Raw genomic sequence first — 18,511 nt, 5'->3', positions numbered from 1 at the left:
TCACTGCACTGACCAAAATTACCTCCACAAACACATGTATCTGGGCTCCGACTGACGCTTACGAACGCTCTCAGCTGTTTGTTTACAATCGCACAAACGGATACACGTGACCGCATTCGGGTCGTAACGCAAGATGTTGGTCATAAATCAAAACAAAAATTTTGGTCATAAAACAAGTTGTTCACACGTCAGGCTGGTCGCATATCAAGGGTCGACTGTATTGGAAGAAGGAGTCAAATAACCAACTAAGGAAGTTACCAGCTTCTCATGTTCTATAGGGTGGTCCAGATCTAATTATGCAATTTTCATTACGCTATAAATTATTAAGTTTATTACATAAAAAATCACCTGAAAAATCCCAGACCGTCGTGAAGTGTGCGAACTGACGACATGAAGAATCGTCTTCGTGCCGAATTGGAATTGTCCCCGCCTAAATCAAAGTCATCCAGATGATCTGGATCTACATAATTAGATCTGGACCACCCTGTACTTCTGTACTTTAAAATATTTGCTATTTCTTGTCATGTAACTTCTAATAGCTAAATTTGATGATTTTGTAAATCGCCTATGACAAAATAATATGCCAAATAATGAATAATAATAATAATATTCCAACATGAACTTATAAGAAGGAAAGAATAAGTCATAACTCAACAATTTAAAAAAAATACAAATGGCCATCTTATGAAGAGACAGAATGAGAGAACAGACTTTTCAGCATTGTATACATTAATATAGTTAGTATAAAGTCCACATCCATAAATAAAAATAAGAAATCATATACTTTTAGATTGATTCTCATTAAATGATTCAGACAGAAAGTGTGTTAACCCATTTAGGTAAAAGCATGTTGAAACTGACGAGGCTGTTATAATCTAAATAGCCAATCCTGGTTTTCCACACTTCACTTTTTTACCTTGTATATATTAATAACATTTACTTGAAAAGTTACTCTTTGCGTTTACCATGGCTCTCATCTCTCTATTCTAAAAAAAAATCTTGGTGGAAGGGAGACCAGGGAGACGAGACGTAATCGTCTCAGAAGACACTTAAAAGACCTGTGAGATGAAAGAGAGCATCTTGCGGGGACCTTAAAAATCATGCAAGACAAGGCAATGAGACATTTAAAACAAGTTCATGGACATCTAAGCTAGCAGTTGTTGGAATGCTTTTGGCAGGCAGACATCATGTGCTCCCAGCTCTTAAAATTACGACAAGCAACAAGCAGAATACGTCAGCAGCAGCAGCAGAAATCCAGCTGATGATCCGACTGCTTCTCCGTAGCGTGCGTTCAAAAACCCCATTCACAACGCGAGTGGCAGAGACGCGAAGTGGCAAAAGTCTTATAAATGAGATGGTTAAAGTATTGTCTAAGGTTAGAACTGGACCGACGATGGTTTCTAGCAATGAGCAGCCACCATGAGGAAAGTTTCAGTAAAAGGCGATATTCATTGGAGGTCTGCAGAAGGGGAATGTTTTAAAGGTGCAACAAGGTATTGTATTAACACAAAAAATTATGGCTGCTCATAATAGGAATAGAGTATGGAAGGATTCCTAACTGTCTGTTTACAGGGCCTCAGCAAATAACCGCAAAACGAGCACTATCATTCATTGTATGTTAATGAAATACAAGAAAACAAACATGAGCTGTTGTGGAAGACTATGTTTTTTTCTAAAAAAAATTAAACCAAATCTTCAAGTGCAAATACTGAAATGCGTTCAAGACTGAGACAGGACAAGAAATTGAAGTGCCTGAAGGCATAACTCTGCAGCTGACTAGCAGTGAATTTAGATATGTAATGATGTCTTCAGCAGACATACCAGCAATACAAATTAGACATCAAAACTCACAAGGCTCCTGCTTTTGACTGCTGTCTCTGCTGACAAGTTGGCTAAAAAAAGTGACATCACTCAGGGCACTCATGATAACGCCATTGCTACAGCACTGCACCAACCATGTAGTGGCTTTGAGAAGCTAAACAACAGAAAAGTTGTGCTTATGAAAATATATAAAAAACCCAATATAAATATCTGCTAAAGGGCTTTGATGTGTAAGCTTTAGCAAAATGATTAATCTCTTTGTGTTTAGCACTGCAGATGACTGAGAAGCAAAGAGACAAAAACTAAAATGCAATTATTACACATACATGCTTGGCTGGCATGGGAAGACGCTAATGCAGGCTCTATAACAATGGAATTGCTACTGGCTTCAGATTTATTGGTGAATTATATATATACAGTATATATAAACTGCTCAAAAAAATTAAAGGAACGCTTTGAAAACGCATCAGATCTCAATGGGAAAAAGAAATCCTCCTGGATATCTATATTGATATAGACTGGGTAATGTGTTAGGAACGAAAGGATGCCACATCATTTGATGGAAATGAAAATGATCAACCTACAGAGCCCTGAATTCAAAGACGCCCCAAAAATCAGAGTGAAAAAATGATGTGGCAGGCTAGTCCATTTTGCCAAAATTTAATTGCAGCAACTCAAAATTGTACGCAGCACTTTGTATGGCCCCTGTGTTCTTGTATACATGCCTGACAACATCGGTGCATGCTTCTAATGAGATGACAGATGGTGTTGTGGGGGATCTCCTCCCAGATCTGGACCAGGGCTTCACTGAGCTCCTGGACAATCTGAGGTGCAACCTGGTGGCATTGGATGGACCAAAACATAATGTCCCAGAGGTGTTCTATTGGATTTAGGTCAGGAAAGTGTGGTGGCCAGTCAATGGTATCAATTCCTTCATCCTCCAGGAACTGCCTGCATACTCTCACCACATGAGGCCAGGAATTGTCGTGCACCAGGAGCCACTGTACCAGCATAGGGTCTGACAATGGGTCCAAGGATATCATCCTGATACCTAATGGCAGCCAAGGTGCCTTTGATAAAGCCTGTAGCGGTCTGTGTGACCCTCTATGGATATGCCTCCCCAGACAATCATTAACCCACCACCAAACTGCTCATGCTGAATAATGTTACAGGCAGCATAATGTTCTCCATGGCTTCTCCAGACCCTTTCACTTCTGTCACGTGCTCAGGGTGAACCTGCTCTCATCTGTAAAAAGCACAGGGCACCAGTGGTGCATCTGCCAATTCTGGTATTCTATGGCGAATGCCAATCGAGCTGCATGCTGCTGGGCAGTGAGCTCAGGGCCCATTAGAGGAAATGGGGCCCTTGGGTCACCCTCATGAAGTCTGGTCAGAGACATTCACACCAGTGGCCTGCTGGAGGTCATTTTGTAGGGCTCTGGCAGTGCTCATCCTGTTCCTCCTTGCCCAAAGGAGCAGATACTAGTCCCGCTGATGGGTTATGGACCTTCTATGGCCCTCTCCAGCTCTCCTAGAGTAACTGCTTGTCTCCTAGAATCCTAGAAAGACACAGCAAACCTTCTGGCAATGACACGTATTGATGTGCCATCCTGGAGAAGTTGGACTACCTGTGCAACCTCTGTAGGGTCCAGGTATCGCCTCATGCTACCAGTAGTGACACTGACTGTAGCCAAATGCAAAACTAGTGAAGAAACAGTCAGAAAAGATGAGGAGGGAAAAATGTCAGTGGCCTCCACCTGCTAAACCATTCCTGTTTTGGGGGTCATCTCATTGTTGCCCCTCTAGTGCATCTGTTGTTAATTTCATTAACACCACATCAGCTGAAACTGATTAACAACCCCCTCTGCTACTTAACTGACCAGATTAATATCCCATAAGTTTCATTGACTTTATGCTATACTCTGATTAAAAAGTGTGTTCCTTTAATTTTTTTGAGCAGTATACTGTATATTGTGAGACTCGCCCTGACACCACCAGTCAGAAACCACATCTTTATAAAATTCACATATTTATTATTCATCAAATAAACACAGCCCCACACAATACACACTGCCCAAGCACCAATCACCTCTAATTCGGGCTTCTTCAATGTCTGTGGCTTCCTTTCCTCTCCTTATGGGAGCTTCGTCCTGCTCCCACTCCTGACTCAAGCTCTCCAACTGTAGGAAGGCGGCCCCTTTTATTCCCGCCCGGATGTGCTCCCGGTGGCTGATGACGTCCTTCCGGCAGCACTTCCTGGTGTGATGGAAGTGCTGCCCTTTGCACCGGAAGCACTCTGGGTGTCCCTGGAAGACTCATCCACCATCTTGCCAGGTGTGGCGGAAGTAATTGTTTCCCAGGTTCCCTGAGGCTTAAGGCACCCCTGCCGATAGCCACAGGTCCCAATGGGTTGGAATGTTTATCCTCCTCTCCCATGGTCCTCTCTTGATCCAGGGTGGTTGTCCCCTCATGACCCGGAAGACATAAAGGTCACCTTCCGGTTCTTCTAGGCATCCCAGCTGGGTAAGAACCCCAGCCATCTGTGACAATATATATATATAAATATATTGCATATTTACTAACAATGCAGTATTGAATGAGGTTATGCACCAATCAGAAGCAATGGTTAGCACTTTTGCATCGGATATCCAGCAGTCTGGTTTGAAAACCATGCCTGCTCATTGCCTGTGCGTCATGTCTTCATGTGTTTTCCTCTCACATCCTCAAAGATGTAAAGGTTTTGCTAATATAAGTAAGTCCCTGTGTGAGTGTGAGTGTGTGTGAGTGGGCTCCTGTGATGGACTGACCTCCAGTCCCTGTTTCCTACTGTTTTCCAAGTGCTGCCAAGATAAGCATTGTGGCTATGGAATGAATTAAGCAGGTTTGAGAATGGTATGATTTTCATTTATTTATATAATTCTTTTTTTTCCCAATCTCAGTGAGCACTTAACCATAACATTTTCAAATAGGTCACTTAATTAAAGTAGAGGTCAGGCTAATGAAGACAAAAGTTTCATTCAAATTATTTTCCTAATGTAAATACTCATTTTTTTCCTATTGGCTAATAATCCAGGTAAATCTTTAGGCTTTTTTCAAAAATCAGTTTTGATGTTTATGGCCCTGAATGATGAAAATGGCGTAATAAGTAAAGTATCTATTTAAACACTATTTTGGAAATCAAATGAAATGAAATGTGTCAACACAGAGCTGCCGCAGTTTGCAAAGACACAAGAATGGAAGTAACGCATTCCTAGATTGTACAAGGCAAAGATGACTGCTGTCTGTGGGGCAGGGTGAGAAAGGTAAGTTAAGTGACCACCATATATTATTTATCTGCCCAGGATGTGTCCTTCTTTAGTAATGCCAACTGTGCCGGTGCTAGGTTATTTTGTGCACTAGGCTAGGAAAATTAGTGCATCATCCGACTGTTCATTAGCTCACTCATGTGGTTGGGTCCCCCCACACCCTTAAGATCAGCATCCAAGGCAAATGTCTAATTTGCTTTAATGGTGGCACTGGCCCTGGATGCCACATAGAAAAAGTACAATCAGCAATGTTCTGGGTGATTACTAGAACAAGAACACAGTATCTGTCACAAATATTAGCCATAATATTTTCACACATCAGTGATTTTCTTGACTTTCCTAGACCACTCACATCTCCTTAACACTCATACTAAATTAAACGAATATTCTTCCAGATGAGAATGTAACTGCAGGTGTTGTTTTTACTCTTCATTACTGCTAACAAACACGTCAGCGTCATTCAGATTTAGATTCAGGTTCAGAATAATTTAATGTCAGCATGTCAACCATGCAAGAATTGGTCTTGGCATGCCATATGGCATTAAGAGAATCCATTGTTTTCTAGTTGTTTAGTAGCATTCACCCAGCTCTCTGTGGCAGATGTCATTACTCTTTTGCTACATACAAGTAGCTCACAATCTCGCATTTCTTTCTACTGGAAATGCATGCAAGCGATTACTTTGGCTTGTGCTATTCAGAGTTTATTTACTAAATAAATACCTGTTTACTAATGCATACTTACATTAAAATTACCAGATGTGTAAACTAAAGGCGTAGTCACATTAGACGACATTTCAGTCATAGCCTTCATTTACATTAGCCAGTTGGAGGCAGTCAGTGACGCATTTCCATGAACCTGAATGTATAATGTGACATACCCAATGGCCGAGACTAACTAGCATGAGATTGTCTATGATGAAATCAAACATGTTTGATTTTCTCTTTGGTTGGAGGGGTGGGCTCTTTGCTTGCGAGAGCTGAGAACCAATGAGCCTTCAGCTGGCAGTACAATACATAGAATAGAATGATGAGGAATAAGGAACACATGAGTTTTGAACTTCACACATAGAAGAGAAGCTTGCCTGTATGATATCTCTTGTTTTATGTACTAAGACAGAATGGAAAAAGAAAAACTATGACCGAGACCACAGCTGAATGCACCACAGCTATTAACCCTTCACACAATGCGGGTACAGCGCCAGCTCCGTCAGGGCAGCACATTGGCTGTGGACTAAACAAACAGAGGAGAAGCTCCTGTCTTAATGTCTCATATTTTACATATCATAACAGAGTGGAAAAAAATGAATAAAGGTTAGAGATTGGTGTTGAACTTGTTGTAGCTGTCAACATGTCATACAGTGCTGGCTCCATCAGGCAGCACACTATTGACTGACAGAAAAAAGGGTGAGCATGGCTGTGCTGAAAGATCAGCATTCAGTCAGTAAATGTGACATGGGCTGCGATTTTCGGTTATGTAATTTGACTTGGTGCAGCGAAGAAACCACTGACTGTGATCGGCAAATCTAAAATCCTCTGCAGTAAAAAGTCACACAATGTGACATCATATTAAGTAAGTATATGCGTCACCCATCATGCTAATTTGTGACTGCCTAACCAGGAAGGAAGCTTTACTTAATGGTTGCTAAGTGGGGTCTGGGTGGACTCGTAGCCTCGGAATCCCAGCAGATTTTTGTTTTGTTTTTTTTTTTTTTTTTGTCCTTCTGCCCATCAGACCTTACTTTATTCTTTATTACTTAGTATTGCCTAATCTTATTTTTATATAATTTTTTTTTTTTAACTTTTTTTTCTTCATCTTATAAAGCACTTTCAGCTACATCATTTCTATGAAAACGTGCTATAAATAAATGTTGCTGGTGTTTAATGCTATCCGTATGACATCTCTTACAACATTGTTTGCCACCACAGAATAAATCCACATTTACTCAATGACTTGGATGTAAAATCATTCTGACTTTTTTACATATGTGAAACAGATTTAGTGTTAAAACTGTTACCAGCTTTTTGAGATCAGAAACAGGCCACTGTCTTATGTGGTACTGGATTCCCTTTCACTTTCTATCATTCATATCCAATCACAGTTTAAAAAGTGAAATCAGATTTTCATTTAAGGATGAGGCTTTATTACATCATTTTTGTCAACATGGCACACGGAAAAAAGCAAAGAGGCATAGGGAGAACCGACTGCACAAATGTTAAAATATTATTTGCCTCATTTGAATGTTCACCAGCCATTGGGACTCATTGTGGTTTCATCGAAGGTGGTTATACAGTACAGTCCTGCAAGTCATATAAATATATATGCTAAGGCATATACTGTAATTCCATAGGCCTTCTGTAGAGACTCAACCTATTTAGAAAATGAGTTCTGGTTCTAAAATATTGCAAACCGATCCATGTAGTTACAACACAAGTGCATAGCTTTCTTTTCACATACACTGAATGTACAGTATATATAAATGCTCAGACCACTTCTAGACCATATAATATAAACAGCACAGACACTGAATTGGATTTCCTCACCAATTCTAAATCGGGCATCAAAACCTGGTAGTGGTACTGTCTGTTATAGTTAGGCTACTGTTTTTTCTTCACCATAATCATCTTTTTATTTTACACAATGCCAACTGTCATTTGTTCTACAGTGTCTGACTCTCATTGATTAAATAAGTAAATATGCCCATCTCATGAGATCACAAAAGAAGTTATGCGATTGTAATATCACTACATGAACATTAAGTTGGGATATCAACCTAAACATCCATCTATTATCCTAACTACAGGGTCACGGGGTCTGCTGGAGCCAATCCCAGCCAACACAGTGCACAAGGCAGGAAACAAACCCCGGGCAGGGCACACACACACACACACACACCAAGCACACACTAGGGACAATTTAGAACTGCATGTCTTTGGACTGTGGAAGGAAACTGGAGTACCCGGAGGAAACCCATACAGACACGAGGAGAACATGCAAACTCCACGCAGGGAGGACCCGTGAAGCGAACCTGGGTCTCCTAACTGCAAGGCGGCAGCACTACCACTGTGCCACCATGCCGCCCTCAACCTAAACATTTTAGATTATTTTTTGTATGAATACTACAAAGGCTAACCTATAAAGAATTAATTTCAGATTCACGAAGGTTGTGTAAAAATGACATTTTTTGTGTTCATATTTTACAGTATGTTGATGAGTCTCAAAAAGTGCTAAATAAGATGCTTGAAAATGTTGTTTGAAATTAGTATAAAGCAATACTTACTAAATGCCAAGTAATTGTAGTCTTGTGAGGCAACAGCAACAATAGAGATCAAAGCCCTGAGGTAGAAACTGAAATGTTTCAATATTATGAGAATGCTCTCTTTCTGATTTCACAACATTCTATTTGGGAGGTACGGAAAGCATAAGATATTTTTTTCAAAAATTGTGAATTGATCCCAACAGTTGCCATGAATGTTATACCCCACTTTGTCCTAGGTCGGTAATGGTCACTAATTCATTAAGTACAACAATATTTATTTCACAGTTAACTTTGCTACCAGTTTTGCAAAATGAATTTAATAAATTCTGCTCTTGTAGGAAAACTTGAGAACGAAAGTCATTGATCAAATAAAAATATGAATAATGAACATCAGAATTCCATAGCTAAGCTTTGACATCACAAATAATTTCCACATTCACTGACAAACTGTGGCTAAAAGACAGAAACATGGTTAAGGAAGGTGTCGTGATTCAGACAGGTATTTAGTCAGACTAAGAGGATTTACCAAGGAGAACAAGACAATCTGCCCAAATCTAAGTGGGTAAAGCATGTAGAGACTTTCCCAAGAACACTCAAAGCTGCTACCAAAGGGGTTTTCCACATCATGCTGAATTAAGGGTCTGAATATTGTCACAAGAATGACACAAAGTCATCAAAAAGGTTTGGGGCCACCACCTGTACATTGTTCCTTGGCTGCAAGAAAGGTTTAAATTGAACAGAGATGTTCATAGATCCTAGTCAAAAACGGAGCTGAGCTATGTAGTTAAGATGGCGGCTTTATATGCCGAGAAAAGAAGGTGACGTCATCAGTGGTGCCGGGCCTGTAAGTGACGTCCTTAGTGGTGCAGGACATGGAAGTGACATCATCATTAGTGCCAGAACCCTGCAGGATTTCCTGTGGATGGTCTGCAAGGGATTGAGAAAGACAGTCAGTGCTCCCCGCAGCCCCCTGGTTTACTATCATTCAGGCCCTTTAGCTATCTCCCAATCGCATGTACTGACAATACTTATGTGAATGAGAGAATTCAGTTTTTCATTTTTAATAAATTTACTAATCTTTCTAAAACTTTCACGTTATCATTATGGGTCATTGAATGTAGAATGATGGGCAAAAATGGCATATACTGTATATTCATTTTAAATTAAAGCTACAACACAATAAATTTTGCAAAAAGTGAAGAGGTCTGAGTACTTTCCAAATCCACTGTAGCTGAAGAACATTATTTCCATTCAAATGTAAATCATTATGTGTGCCTTTTAACTGAAAAAAGATTACACTTATGCAACTTAAAACAACTAAATAATTTACATTTGTCTTTGTAGCTATTTCTTTAGTAAGAGTAAGATATGAACTGGGAAGTAAGAGATATGTACTACAACTGAAAAAATGTAATTTTTTTGATTTATATTTTCATTTAAAATGTGTGTGGTATGCAATAGTTGTAATAGTTTTTATTCTAAAAAATCATCTCTCAGACAAACAAAGAAGATGAATACCAGTACTTGCGTGGAAATGTGCTTTGAAACAAATCCTTTATAAATTTCCTTGTGAATGATTAAGAAATGTAGCCATACAAGAGCATGATCATTCAAGTCACTAGTGCAGGTTTTTTCATCATATGGATGATAGCTGGAATGCACATATTGATTACTTACAATGTAATGTTCAATACCATAATATACTGGGGCTTACTGTATGTCTCTCGTTGCTTGATGAGCTGCTGTTTTTGTAGCAAATAAAGGCAGCCAATCCCTCAGATATTTTATTCAGTCAATACTCTGATGAGGCCAGGGTGACACCAATCAAGAGAATAAAGCTAATTTATTGACTACAACATTTTTCATAACTTAGTCATACCAAACTACCTATAATATGATTCCTTTTTTAAATATAGATGTATTTTAACTTATAGTGCTGCATATGTTTTAATGTACAGTGTTTAGCCTTGTTTGACCCATCAATTGCTTAACATGAATGAACAATGTAACACAAAGTCTAAGAAACAGGACAGTTGGACCACTGCCTGGTGCTGGAGCCTCATCCAGATGCATCATGCACAAGGTAAGAACAAATCTTTAAGTGGATGGCAGTTTATATAAAATGATTTAAGTGCATCTGTTCATCATAAAACTCTGGCTCTTTAAAGAGCTTCTGTAAAAAGCCAGATTTCCCCCAGGAACAAATAAAGTTTTATCTATTTATCTCTAGAAACCATAATTTGGAATTCTTCTTGTGATTGTCTTTGCATTGTTGTAAAGTGTGCCTTCAGTATGACTTGCTTATAGAGTGAGCACCTACAACAAAGATAAAAATCCCTACAGCACAATATTCACTCAGAATGTATTCAAGCACTTGTGATAATTTCAACATAACCTGATATTTTCAAATGCACTCAGTTCAGGGGTCAGAGGCCTTTTGTCAGCTTTGGATGAAGGTTAGAATTCAGTGTCACACACGAGCGCATGGGAGGCAGTCAATGGGCTTGGTTGAACGTGATAATGCCAAAACAGGGTTTAATGGGATGCATTAACATCTTCTCTCACTCTCTCCTCCAAACAGAAGCCTGCCTAACTCTACAAGTGACCTCACTTCTGGTTACACCCCCTTGGACACACCCCTTCCAACTCAGCAGCTTTTAAAACAGCCACTTTTCCCACACTCCTCAGTCCTGTTTTGGACACAGTCTGAAGTGATTACTTGTATCCTTTGAGACCCGCTCAGTATTTCTTCACAGATATTTGAATATATGGAGTAAAACCCCAAACATTTTCTATATCTCTTTTGTCTTTCTTACACCAGCCATGAACAGCTCAGCAGTCTATTGCAAGACACATTCATGCATAAGCCCAGAAGGCTAATTTAGAATTGCCAAACAACCTAACAGGCATGTCTTAGGAGGACAGTGGAAGTGCTTGGAGAAAAGCCAACGTAAAGTGGTTGCACTGACTATTGTGTTAGCCATGCTACCCCATTAGCTTCTGTTTAATGTGTCACCTGTATGTAATGGGTGACACATTGGTGCAGTGGTAGCCCAGCTGCCACACAGTAAGGAGACCAGGGTTCATTTCTTTTACCCTCACTGCACAGAGTTTGCATGTTCTCTCCATGTATATATGGGTTTTTTTCCCACAGCCCAAAGACATGCATGTTAAGTGGACTGGTGATGCTAAATTTGTGTGAGCTTGTGTTCGCCCTTTGATGGACTGGTGCCCTAAGCTAGTGGAGACAGGCTCCAGCACCCACCACGGCCCTGTTAAGGTCTAAGAGGAATGGACAATGACTTACTGACCTCTATGTAATGAAAAGAAATATCAGGATAATTGACACTAGTCTCCACATTATTTTAGCTCTGTAAAAACAAAAGGCACAATGTCTGGGACATAATCTTTTAAAGATGTATAAAATTTTGTCCAAGATGGCGGATTTAAAATACAAAGAATGTACGCCCCGGAAACCAATATCACATTCTTAATCTAAGACCTCTACACCACCTAAAGCAAAGGAAAAGCCATTTCTGAATCTTGAAAAAAAGTACAGCCATGAAATATTGTAATTATGTGAAAAATGTAAATGTCAATTTATTCTTTTAATTTAAAACTGTAGTACTGTATTTTAAACACTTACTTGAATGATACCATTTTTTAAAAGGGAAAAAACAAATTGTTCTGATTATTTATTATTATTATTGTTTCAAACTGAAATCCTATTGCATACACAGCAAATTTAACATAAGCTCTACTGATACACAATTATTACACTCTCCTTTCTTCTGCCAAGAAAGGACACTTTGTCTCAACATACAAGTTATTATTTTTCAAGTGTTTTAAACAAAAAGATGCCATCTAAGGATCACTTGGTTATACACAGTCCAGCAGTCCTAATCTCTTAAATATAAAGGGGCCAGTGTGGGCCTTCAGAGTGATGGCATAGGGGAACCATTTTTGGTTCCCAAAATACCCATCCACATGAAGGTTTCAGAAAGAACTTTTTATTTATTTACAACAACAACAACAACATTTATTTATATATCACATTTTCATACAAAAAAATGTAGCTCAAAGTGCTTTACAAAATGAAGAATAGAAAAATAAAAGACACAGTAAGAAAATAAAATAAGTCAACATTAATTAACACAGAATACGAGTAAGGTCCAATGGCCAGGGTGGACAGAAAAAAAAAACAAAAAAAAAACTCCAGACGGCTGGAGAAAAAAATAAAATCTGCAGGGATTCCAGACCATGAGACTGCCCAGTCCCCTCTGGGCAATCTACCTAACATAAATGAAATAGTCCTCTTTGTATTTAGATCTGTGACAGGCTCCATACACTAAATAACTATGACTAGATTATAACAGATTTGTAAAACACCAACGACTCGTGATTTTAAAAGGACTCTTGCTGCATAAAATATCATAGGCTGTGTAAGTCCAGGTTTTCTAAATCTGTTTTTTGTACATATTGGGAAGTTTTTCAAAGTACAAAGAATCACATGCAAAGAACCCTTCCTAGAATGAAATGGTGCTTTGTCAAGCAATGGTTCAACAATGAACCATACAACCCAGTAAAAAGAACCATAAAGTGCTATTGAAGAACCAGGGGCCTCATGTATAATGCCGTGCGTAGAACTCGCACTATAACATGGCGTAAGCACAAAAGCCGAAATGTGCTTACGCACAGAAAAATCCAGATGCAGGAATCTGTGCGTACTCCAACTTCCACGTTCTTCCGTTACATAAATCCCGATCAGCGTGAAAACTAACGCCGTGCACGCATTTTGTAACGCCCCAAATCCTCCCAGAATTACGCCTATTTGAATATGCAAATCAATATAAATCGCCCTTAAGCGCAGCCTTCTGTGAAAAGACAATGGGAAAAGCACGGGAAAATATAAGAATTTCAGCGAATACCAAGTGGAGGCAAAGGAAAAACATACTATTTGTTCAAATAAACCGTGGTATAATCAACAAAATGAAGTTGATCGAGTGACATAGCGTGTTGGAGAAACTTGAAAGCTCACATTCACAAAATCGCACAGTGCCGGAAATAAAAAAGAAGTCACATATCAAAGTTGCCGTGAAAAGCCGAGTTGTAAGCCCACTGTCTGAGTGTCATATGAAAGCTTATTAGGGTACAGAGAAAAAAGGCACACGGTGGGGAAAAAGCACGAAATGTCAACTTTAATCTCGAATTTTCCACTTTAATCACATAGTTTATTTTGTCATTTAGTAGAACATTATAAACTTCATCTTAAAATCGTTTAATTAATCAGTTTCTCAAAATTACATCGTAATTAAAGTAGCACGTTAAATGCTTTGTTTTGTATTTGATCTTCTACTTCTACATGTGATCTATGTGTGTGAATCACTACTTGCTTCTTAAACCGGCTCTCTTCCTCCAACTGGACACAGAGTCCATTACATTTGTGATATTACAGCTCTCTGAATAACTAAAATACTGAGATGTATATGTGATGTCATTTTCATGATGATAGGAGCTAAAGCACATTATTAAACATGTGTTTCATGAGCCTCGTGCTCATGACAAGCATTTATCTTTTGTCGAAATTTGTCGCTGCGATTTTAGCTGTGTTGTTATTTTCTCTTTCTGTTTTATATTCAATATATATTGGCGTGGCCGCCACTGCAGTCCTTGCTTTTCTTTCCCCAAGTAACCGATCGCCACACAATCAGCTCTGTAATAGACGTTAAGCCATCTGTAAGCTTAGCGCCGATTCTTCAAAACGTTTAAAGAACATTGAAATATCTTCATAGTACATGTTTAATTATTCTATCCTTCACGACACTCCCAGTGAAGAATATAGATTATTTAAATGAAGTTAAAGTTTTATGTGTATAATTTAACAAACATATTTTGCTGCATTTCACCTTAAAAATGATATCGTCATCATATGTAAATACGCTTTATAAAGTGGCTCAGGTTGTGAGATATTATAACTGTAGTGCAAGTTTACAGTGGGGTGATTGTACTTATAAGTACAAACCGTTCTACAAGGAGCAATTGATTGAATGCATTTAAAGTTCTTGGGATTAAACTGTTTCTGAACCGCGAGGTCCGTACAGGAAAGGCTTTAAAACATTTTGCAGTGGCTGAGACAGCGTGTCCTTAAAGCTGTATACCGATAATTCTCTTTCCGATCAGCTGCTGCTGTGATTCACACTCAGATACAGTGATATAAATACTCCGAGTGGTGCAGTGAGAGTAGTATGGAAAAAGATGATCCGCTGTGGCAACTCCTAACGGGAGGAGCTGAAAGAAGAAGAAGAAGAAGAAGAAGAAGAAGTGAGAGTAACAACGCTAAAGCAGTTATGGTATTTGGAATACTATGGCTGTTCCCTGGACCATTATATTGTTACGAGTTAATTACAATCAGATGCATTACACTAATAAACAATATGCGGTTAGTTTCTGTGTATTTATAAAGCCGCGTCATGAAAATAATGAGTAATCACACAAGAACAGTACCATTGCTTTGACGCTGGGTGCCGCCAGTTTGCAAAACCGAGCGGAGAACTTGCGTACGACAAGGCATGAGGTACCGTGGAAAAGTGCGTGGCTTTACGCCAAGTGTAGGTTTTATACATCACGATTTGAACGTGGAAAAGTTCTTACGCAACATTTCTGTGCGTACGCACCGTTTATACATGAGGCCCCAGGACTTTTGAAGCATACCTGTCAGACAACTTAATGAAGGAACATTGTTAGTGATTTCTATTGGGAACTCCATGACATCCTACTGTTTGTGACAGAATGGAGTCACACTGACATAGTTTCTATTTGGTGTGCCTGCCATTTATTAAGTTTCAGTCCACTTTGTCTTAGATTATTAAGCATATGCTTATGCTTATTTTGTTGTGGAATGCTGAGGACGGTGAGCGCAACCCGTTGGCCGATGTCATTGGAACTGTGACTGTCTGTTATAGTTGACCAGGACCCGCAGGAGTGCTGTAAACTGGCGGTCTTCTTTCAACTCTTATGTTAATGTAATGAATTGTTGATTTGCTTATGTTTTTTCTAGAAGATTTTTTACAAGGTTTTTTTCTTGTCTTCTTAGGGAGTCAAGGTATAAAATAGGTCCTGTTAATGCTCATTGAGGCCTTCCTTGCATAATTTTGGGCTATGCAAGAAATAAGCGGTTGCTTCTTGTAATTTAAAGCATGTGTAACACAGTTTACATACATTAAATGATTAATAATTTACATTTTGTGTATGTGTAACGTGTAAATCTTCTAAACCTGTACTTGGTGAAGCGCACTCGTAACAATAAATTAAATTACACATGCCTTTTCACTTCTTATCCAAGCTAAACATATTAAGATGCCCTCTAACCCAGAAATCCACTTTTGTATCAGGCTTTGTCATCAGTGCTGTCAACCAAAGTGATGTTCACAGTTAGGTTATACCAGGACATTCAGAATCTTTAATAACAGTATTGATCCTGTAATCTTTTTTGTGATATACAACCTGAAATTTTATTGACTTTCTTAATTGCATAATTTCGGTGCCTGCGCGCCTTAGGTCAACAGCTCTTAAATGATAGCTCACCGACCAAAGTAGGTCACAGAGATTCTGATGGTTGGGTCACTCAGTCATTAGCAACCTCCAGATGAGAATAGCGAAAATATTGCATGGGATGCAAAATGCAAACAGTGGACTGTGAGCAGGGCTCCTGTTATCTCTTCATCTTAGCTAAGCTGTAAGTGGAGCGCTGCTAAAATTGTGAACTTTGATGAACTCTGTGTCACTTTAGACAAATTGTTAAGCTTCTTATTCTTTTCCTTTATTACACTTTAAAACTCAGTTAGCCACTAAGAGAAAACTGTTTCTTAGTATCATCTGTCTATTATTGCACAGTCATAAACAGAAAAGTACTCAGCTCCTTTGCTGTGGTATTATTGTTTTTATTTGTTTTATCTGACAGTTAAATTTGGAGTAGCAGCTATAGCTTCTAAGCCCACTGAGTTCACTGAGTTACATTATTTAAACAAAATTCTTCTGTGATACAGCATGCCCTACCTGCTGAGATCTACAAAGACGAGGAGAATGCTTGTGGATTAGGAAAGGCAGCACAGGTTTGTTCGTTCTGGTTCCTTTCTACAGTTGATCTAATATTTAATGCAGCATATTCACCTCACAGGAAGGTAGCTGGCCTTTTGATCACTGATAAATCCTTCATTATATAAACTGTATTTATATGTTTATTTTTGTATGCTCCACTCTGGGATGTCATTCAGGTTTTCTCAAGCCTCCATTTAAAGCTGCTTAAAAGTTTTCATGTGTGCATTATGTGGTATAATTTTATTTTATTTTTTTACTCTGACATTTTTATTGTAGTAACCTGCAACCAAAGCATATCTAGATAAGTCAAATGTATCTGCCAATTACCTTTAAGTTAAGTAACAAAAGTTACAAAAAAAAAAAAAAAATGGTAATTTAGCATTACAGTCTACAGTTAGGTCCATAAATATTTGGACAGAGACAACTTTTTTCTAATTTTGATTCTGTACATTACCACAATGAATTTTAAATGAAACATCTCAGATGCAGTTGAAGTACATACTTTCAGCTTTAATTCAGTGGGTTGAAAAAAAAGATTGCATAAAAATGTGAGGCAACTAAAGCATTTTTTAACACAATCCCTTTATTTCAGGGGCTCAAAAGTAATTGGACAATTGACTCAAAGGCTATTTCATGGGCAGGTGTGTTCAAGTCCGTCGTTATGTCTTATCATTTAAGCAGATAAAAGGCCTGGAGTTGATTTGAGATGTGGTGCTTGCATGTGGAAGATTTTGCTGTGAACAGACAACATGCGGTCAAAGGAGCTCTCCATGCAGGTGAAAGAAGCCATCCTTAAGCTGTGAAAACAGAAAAAACCCATCCGAGAAATTGCTACAATATTACGAGTGGCAGAATCTACAGTTTGGTACATCCTGAGAAAGAAAGTAAGCACTGGTGAACTCAGCAATGCAAAAAGACGTGGACGTCCACGGAAGACAACAGTGGTGGATGATCGCAGAATCATTTCCATGGTGAAGAGAAACCCCTTCACAACAGCCAACCAAGTGAACAACACTCTCAGGGGTAGGCGTATCGATATCCAAGTCTACCATAAAGAGAAGACTGCATGAAAGTAAATACAGAGGGTGCACTGCAAGGTGCAAGCCACTTATAAGCTTCAAGAATAGAAAGGCTAGATTGGACTTTGCTAAAGAACATCTAAAAAAGCCAGCACAGTTCTGGAAAAACATTCTTTGGACAGATGAAACCAAGATCAACCTCTACCAGTATGGAGAAGGCATGAAACAGCTCATTATCCAAAGCATACCATATCATCTGTAAAACACGGTGGAGGCAGTGTGATGGCTTGGGCGTGCATGGCTGACACTAGCACTGGGACACAAGAGTTTATTGATGATGTGACACAGGACAGAAGCAGCCGCATGAATTCTGAGGAGTTCAGAGACATACTGTATGCTCAAATCCAGCTAAATACAGTCAAATTGATTGGGCAGCGTTTCATGATACAGATGGACAATGACCCAAAACATACAGCCAAAGCAACCCAGGAATTTATTAAAACAAAGAAGTTGAAAAAAATTCTTGAATGGCCAAGACAGTCACCTGATCTTAACCCAATTGAGCATGCATTTCACTTGTTGAAGACTAAACTTCGGACAGAAAGGCCCACAAACAAACAGCAACTGCAGTAAAGGCCTGGCAGAGCATTAAAAAGGAGGAAACCCAGCATCTGGTGATGTCCATGAGTTCAAGACTTCAGGCTGTCATTGCCAGCAAAGGGTTTTCAACCAAGTATTAGAAATGAACATTTTATTTGCAGTTATTTAATTTGTCCAATTACTTTTGAGCCCCTGAAATAAAGGAATTGTGTTAAAAAAAAATGCTTTAGTTGCTAGACATTTTTATGCAATCTTTTTGTTCACCCCACTGAATTAAAGCTGAAACTCTGCACTTCACCTGCATCTGAGTTGTTTCATTTACAATTCATTGTGGTAATGTACAGAACCAAAATTAGAAAAAAGTTGTCTCTGTGCAAATATTTATGGACCTAACTGTATATACTCCGCACTA

This window comes from Polypterus senegalus, chromosome 1, assembly GCF_016835505.1.
Source record: "Polypterus senegalus isolate Bchr_013 chromosome 1, ASM1683550v1, whole genome shotgun sequence".
NCBI lineage: Eukaryota > Metazoa > Chordata > Cladistia > Polypteriformes > Polypteridae > Polypterus > Polypterus senegalus.
Note: the sequence above shows the minus strand (reverse complement) of the source record.